Here is a 6,756-nt window from a genome sequence, read left to right as displayed (position 1 = left end):
GCTCGGGTGACAGAGAGAGCGGCGGTGACCACTATTGGTAGCTAGGGCTAGGCAAGGGCGACAGAGATAGCAGTGGTGACCACTGACGATAGAGAGAGCTGGTGGCAGAGAGTGTGGCGGTGGGAAGATTGATACGGAGGGCGCGGTGGCGTTGAGACCCCCTTTAACTCCGAGCTTGATGTCTTCTTCAAGCTCCCGCGCCACCTCGCGGATCCAGAGCCCGTCGCGCGTGGAGATGCCGATCTTCGTCTGTCCGCGGTGCCGGGTGGGCGTTGATCGGAGGGTTTCTCGCGCACTGAAGAACCATAATCATCCGTTTTACATGTGCAGCGAGAATGGGGTAAGAATCGGGCCAATTGCACCATTTTCGTGGTCGGGGTCGTTGACCAATACGATTGATCTGTTTGGCGTTCATGTAGGTGAAATGTTTCTTCCTTTGGGTAGATGCTCTGGCCAAGACTCTAATGAAAACTGCAAGAAGAGCATGAAGAATGGTTGCCCAGCCTGCCACGAACGGCAGTGGCCGCAACACGAGCTCCGGAAGAAGAGTCGGAGCGCAGAGCACGCAATGATAGAGAGCTGGCAGTTGAGCTTAGGAGGTTGCATAAGAAGGTTTGGAAGCTCGAAGATCAAGCATAAATACCCACTTGAATTCCTTTTGGGTATTTGTTGGGATGGTAATCGCACTGGGTGTAATGTTGAAATTGTATGGAAAGGCATGAATTATGGAGGAATTTGTAAGCTTGAAATTGTATGAGAAATTCACCTAGTTTAAATGTTGGTCAAAGTTGTTTAAATGTTGAAAAAAGGGAGAAAAAATGACCAACATTGAAATATATTGAAAAGGGGAGAAAAAAAAGAGAAATTCAGAAACTTTGATCAAAGAAATGCAGCTCTCTGCTCCGCCTTTCTATAAAAAAAGGTTTCTCTGTGGGCCAAATTCAGAGCCAAGAGCCAAGTGCCGGCTAGACTAATGGGCCAACTGCATCCAATTAGGCCCATTCAAGGGTGGGCAAACTAGATCTCTTGCATGTTTTTCTGTTTTCTGTTCTGATTTAGTTTAGGCAGTAAATTATTTTATTTAATTCTGAAACTTTTTATGGAAGCTAATTGAATTATTCCAGAGCCAAACAATTAAGTTCAGAATTTTTTGGAGCTATTAAATATTTAATACCAATTTAATTACTCCAATTCAAATACATCATGATTTAAATCAAAGACAAAAATGTCATGGAAAATGTGCCTCAGCTCTGGTTGAGGTTTACACCTGGTGCCAAAATTAATGAACATATTTAAAGGGCATTACATTGAGAAAACTTTTGCCCTTGTTTTGGACTCTAACTTGCATGATTTGAATGGAACTAACCCGGACTGACGTTGTTTTCAGCAGAATTGCCATGGTGTTGTTTTTGTGCAGAAATAAAAATTCTCAAAATGACTTGAAACTTCACGGAGAATATTTTTGGAATATATAAAAAATACTGGCGAAAGAATGAAGACCAGGGGGACCATACCCTGTCCATGAGGGTGGGGGCACGCCCCCCTATCTCGTGGACCCCTGAGGCTCCACCAACCTCAAGTCCAACTCTATATATTCACGTTCGGGGAAAAAAATCAGAGAGAAGGATTCATCGCATTTTACGATACGAAGCCGCCGCCAAGCCCTAATCTCTCTCGGGAGGGCTGATCTGGAGTCCGTTCGGGGCTCCGGAGAGGAGAATCCGTCGCCGTCATCATCATCAACCTTCCTCCATCACCAATTTCATGATGCTCACCGCCGTGCGTGAGTAATTTCATCGTATGCTTGCTAGACGGTGATGGGTTGGATGAGATTTATCATGTAATCGAGTTAGTTTTGTTAGGGTTTGATCCCTAGTATCCATTATGTTTTAAGATTGATGTTGGTATGAATTTGCTATGCTGAATTCTTGTCACTAGGGACCGAGTGACATGATTTCAGATCTGAACCTATTATGTTTTCATGAATATATGTGAGTTCTTGATACTATCTTGCAAGTCAATAGTCACCTATTATGTGTTATGACCCGTTAATCCCGAAGTGACAATAATCGGGATACTTACCGGTGATGACTGTGGTTTGAGGAGTTCATGTATTCACTAAGTGTTAATGCTTTCGTCCGGTACTCTATTAAAAGGAGGCCTTAATATCTTTTAATTTTAAATAAGACCCCGCTGCCACGGGAGGGTAGGAAAAAAGATGCCATGCAAGTTCTTTTTTATAAGCACATATGACTATATTCGGAATACATGCCTACATTACGTTGATGAACTGGAGCTAATTCTGTGTCACCCTATGTTGTGACCATGTTCCGTGCTAAGCACGGGAAGAATGGCGAGCTCGTAGTCACTCCATGCCGACCTACTTACCTCGTGCACCGTATTGAAGGTTCGCCTACTACATTCTGGATGTGATATTATTTGGGTTCAAAATTACAACAAAAATCATACAGGTACCAAATATGGTGTCTCTCAAAACTTTGCTGAATTTAAATTTAGTACAAACCAAATTTAAATTAGTTCGTGTGATAGCTCTCGGTTGCCTAGGCACCCTCTATGAACAGTAAAATAAAAAATTGAAAAAAATTAAACTTTGCAACATTAAAGATGGTCAAACTTTATAGGTTCTTGCAATTTTTCATGCCAAAGTATTATGTAGAGAAATTTTTCCGTGTGTAGAGCTCCTCGAATGTTTTTTTGACATGAAAACTTGCAAGCACCTACAAAGTTTGATCATCTTTGATGTCGCAAAGCTTCATATTTTTACGCTATTTTTTTTATTTTACTGTACATAGAGGGTGCCTAGGCACCTGGAGCTGAAAATCCAGTCTCATCTCAAGGTTGATTCTATCGCGCACGATGCATGAATCGCCGCGCAAAGGGCACAAATGAAATCCTTGTGGTCATGCGATTAAGGCAATAGAGGACAAACTCGAGGGAAAGTATAACTCGGCAGAGACATCAGGTGGCACTTGACGACGTTGCATACGACATGCAACTGCTCGTGCTGGAGTGGAAGAATGCGCCACCTCCTTCTCATGTCGCCTCCTTATGAGATGTCGCCTTTCTGACGTGAGTCGCTTGTGGGTGGTACACGGTGGCGTTAACAGCAGCAGCTGCTGCGCTCGAAACCAATAGAGAAGGTGAGGGCAGAGATGCGACGATAACGATATGGCCCCGATGGTGGGGTCTATCTCGTGCGGCGCCGCTATGGTGATCGGCACCCTAAGCTAAAACAACATCGATGTTGTGACTGGCCGAAGTTACAAAGATGAAACTTGCAGAACTGTCGTCGTCAGGGTGTCCTCAAAGATGAAACCGCGCGAGTCATTGGAAATGCATGCATGGTTTGTCTCGAGGTAGTAAGTACTCAACAGATGCATGGTTGGTCTCGAGAAAGTACAGATAGACAAAGAAATTTAGCTGACATCCTTCAGCAGCAGCAGCAGCAGCCCAGGTCTCACCACCTTCCTCGCCGACAACAATGCATGACTTCTTTTCATACAACTTACTCAAGATGCAGCGGCAGAAGGCCAGCCCGAGGGGGTCACACGCCGACAACAATTCATACATTTTTTTTACTAAAAAATATATACTGCTAAAGAAAAAAATTCTGCCTTAGCAGAAGCAGAAGCCCTACACAAGCAGGTCTCGCTGCTGCTCTCGCCCACAACAATACATGATGAGACTGATGTTCACAAATTTACTCAAACAGAAAGGATAACATACCAATGTCAGCAACGTCACAAAAGATCTTACAATGCGATCACAGATCATCTCATAGGTGGCACATCATAGGCATATATATAGTTCACGGAAATGATAAATCCAAACGATTTGCCATAGTTTAAGAGGCCTAAATAAGAGAGTATTGGAGAAGAGCTGACATCCGCCTTGCTTCTCCATCAAACAAGATGAATTTCGTCTTCACTCGACTTGCTTCTGCAGTTTCTTTTTGATTCTGCGCGGCTCCACAGGCTTGGGCATCTCGAGCTCCACCCGCTTACGCACACCCTGAGCAAGGCCACAAAGAATTATGATACCACCAACAACAAAAAAACCTCCCAGAGCCCACTCGCCCGCCTTCTTGATTGTAGTTATCTCACACCTGCATGTAGGTAGGCGAGATGAGATGGTACGATATACATATATCAAGTCATGTAGCAGAGCAAAAACAGAGCAAATATCTATGTCTTCTACACACATATGGTTGACATTGCACATCGAGGGTCAACCCCTAGAGGAAAAACAGAGCAAATATATATGTCTGCATATGGTTGATAGATATTACCACTGAGGGTCCCGTGGTCTCGGCTTGATTTGTGTGGAGAGAACCTTGAGCACATATCTGTCACCCTGGGAAGTAACGGAATTGGCATAGGCGTCGGCGATGAGATCATACAGCTCCTCCTTCTTCTGCTGGATTTGCGCTGTAGGGTACCCTTCCTCCAAGGCACGGGTGGATCCGGAATGCTGGAAACACAACAGCAGCATTGTTTGAGAATTGATAACCAAATAATCTAGACATGAGATGTCTGAGTGCAGCTTATAATAATTATAAGCAAAAAGTATTAATTTTAGGGACAAGTAACTAGCAAAACCTAGTCCTTCAACTATCAAAACCGGATACTTTTCGTTCCTCCAGCTGCTCTGAGTGGTTTTGGGCTGACATGGACCGATATTGACCTTTGACCTCGCGAAATCAGAGCCATATCACACACATGGGTCCAAATACCTCGCCACCATACCAGCCTCTAGCCTGCCTCCCATATGCAGCGGCGCCAGACCAAGCGATGGACATCTTCACGGCGGCATCCTTCCAGCTTCCGTGCAAGTTCATGCCGGTCGACGATGAGAGGTGACGATGTGGCTCCGGTGCCAACACCACAGTCGCCGTTGCCGACCGTCACTCCTGCTGCTGCTCGCTGCTATTGCAGATGGCGGCTGTTGGCCACTATAATCTTGCTGCCCATCTTCAGTAAGCTAAGCTAGGTGTTCTTTATCTTCAGTGTCGTCAGAGAATAAGTATGCATGCATCATGAGCGTGTTCACATGCATATCCATAGTTTTTGCTCTCTGCATGTAGTACTAGCTAGCTCGCCACAGTGCTGCGGCACTTAGGCAACGTGGGAGTGTAATTTCGAGTGGCCATGGGATGGCGCAGTCATTAGCTCTAGCTTCATATGATGGGAAAGTCTTGCTGCATGCAGAGGAGTGCAGCTGCAGCTCCGGCGGGACGTGGTGGCTGCGCGCTCACACACTTTTTCCAACCGAGTTCGCACCCCTTTTCATTAATTTTACGATCAACGGAAATACATCAGTCTGCTTTCAAGTCTTTTTTGTCCAACCACTTACTAAAGAGAGCTAGACCCAAAATGAAACCAACTACAAACAAAAGGAGACTGAAAGGGGGGAGCGAGTTGGCGCATCATCAGGAAATCCACTGTAGGATGACCGTGGAACACTCACATGGCCGACGAGAGCAGCATAACCTGTGTGAGCGGCATGCACAACAATAAAAGCTTGGCCACCCGGAATCCACCTCAGCCCAAAACCACTCAGAGTGGCTCGAGGGACAAAAAGTATCCGGTATTAACAGTTGAGAGACTATGTTTTGCAGGTTTCATAGTTGATGGACTATTTCTAAACTATCGGGAAAGTCGAGAGACGAAAAATATATTTTTCCTTTAATTGGGGAGAAGTATATTTTTCCTGGTTTCATAGTAAATTCTGCTAGGCAGTTGATCACCTGCCAATGAAAATAAAATAAAATAAAAGATGCCAAATTTACCAACACGTCAAGCAGCACAGCAAGATAGGAGTATCAATCTAAATCTAGTTGGAAATAAAAAGGATGCATGCTTTAAGATATCCGTCCGTACCTATGATGATACTATAATATAGAATAGCATGTCGAACAGAACGGAGGGCCTCCACCAATCAGAGCAAGAATCAGACATCAGGTCATGGATAAAACAGCGAGCCGGAGATGTAACGGAAGTCAAAGATACCTCCTGGGTGTGGACGAGCCGGCGAAGCCCCTGCTGCCCAGCCGGACGCAGGATCCTCGTCGCCGCAGCCCGAATGGAAGCGGCCATCGTCGCAGGCCTGCAAACAAGCACGAATCAATCACCGATGACTCGGGAAATCACGCCGAGTTGGAACGGGACAGGAACTACTGATTAGGGTTAGGGGTCTGAACCTACCTTTCGGATCGGGTATACGGGTTGTTAGTGCATCTCCAGCCGTTCAGCCTCCCAGGAAGCATTTTTTTCATCGCTTGGGGGCTGCCGGCGATAATTTTTGCCTAGGTGTCAAAAAATTTCCACTCGTTGCCCCTCCCCAACCGGCCAAGCACGCATGCTGGCGCTCGCATGCTCGCCACCGCCGACAGCCCGCGGCGCCGCGAGCTCGAGGCCGCTCCTCCTCCTGCTGGCGCTCATCCCCTCCCCCTCCCCGTTCGCCCCAGCGACGCGCCGCGAGCCCGAGGCCCGCTCCTCCTCCTGCTGGTGCTCATCCTTTTCCCCCTCCCCATCCGCCCCAGCGTCCTGCCCCGCCACCGTGTCTCTGTGCCCCTGCAGTCCGCGTCGCAGGGCTCTCGCCCGGCTGCTACGGCGCTGTACTTGGAGCCGCCGCCGGGGAGGTCCTTGGCGCCCTCCAAGCACACCTTGAGGGCCACCTCCGCTCGATCCAGGCGTCCGCCGTGCGCTACGCCCTTGCTTCAGACGACCACGCGGC

The 6,756-nt window shown here is 47.0% G+C and overlaps 1 long non-coding RNA gene across 1 annotated transcript; it reads right to left on the bottom strand.

Moving 5' to 3' along the window:
• Nucleotides 1-4,026: 4,026 nt before the first annotated feature.
• On the bottom strand, nucleotides 4,027-6,111 carry LOC119289365. Its single transcript, XR_005141495.1, has 3 exons — nucleotides 6,030-6,111; nucleotides 4,310-4,491; nucleotides 4,027-4,126 (listed from the first exon to the last, which is right to left on the bottom strand). It is a non-coding gene; the product is annotated as an uncharacterized LOC119289365 (long non-coding RNA).
• Nucleotides 6,112-6,756: the final 645 nt, after the last annotated feature.

This window comes from Triticum dicoccoides, chromosome 4A (genome assembly GCF_002162155.2).
Source record: "Triticum dicoccoides isolate Atlit2015 ecotype Zavitan chromosome 4A, WEW_v2.0, whole genome shotgun sequence".
Taxonomy (NCBI): domain Eukaryota; kingdom Viridiplantae; phylum Streptophyta; class Magnoliopsida; order Poales; family Poaceae; genus Triticum; species Triticum dicoccoides.
This window is presented reverse-complemented; position numbering and strand designations above follow the sequence as displayed.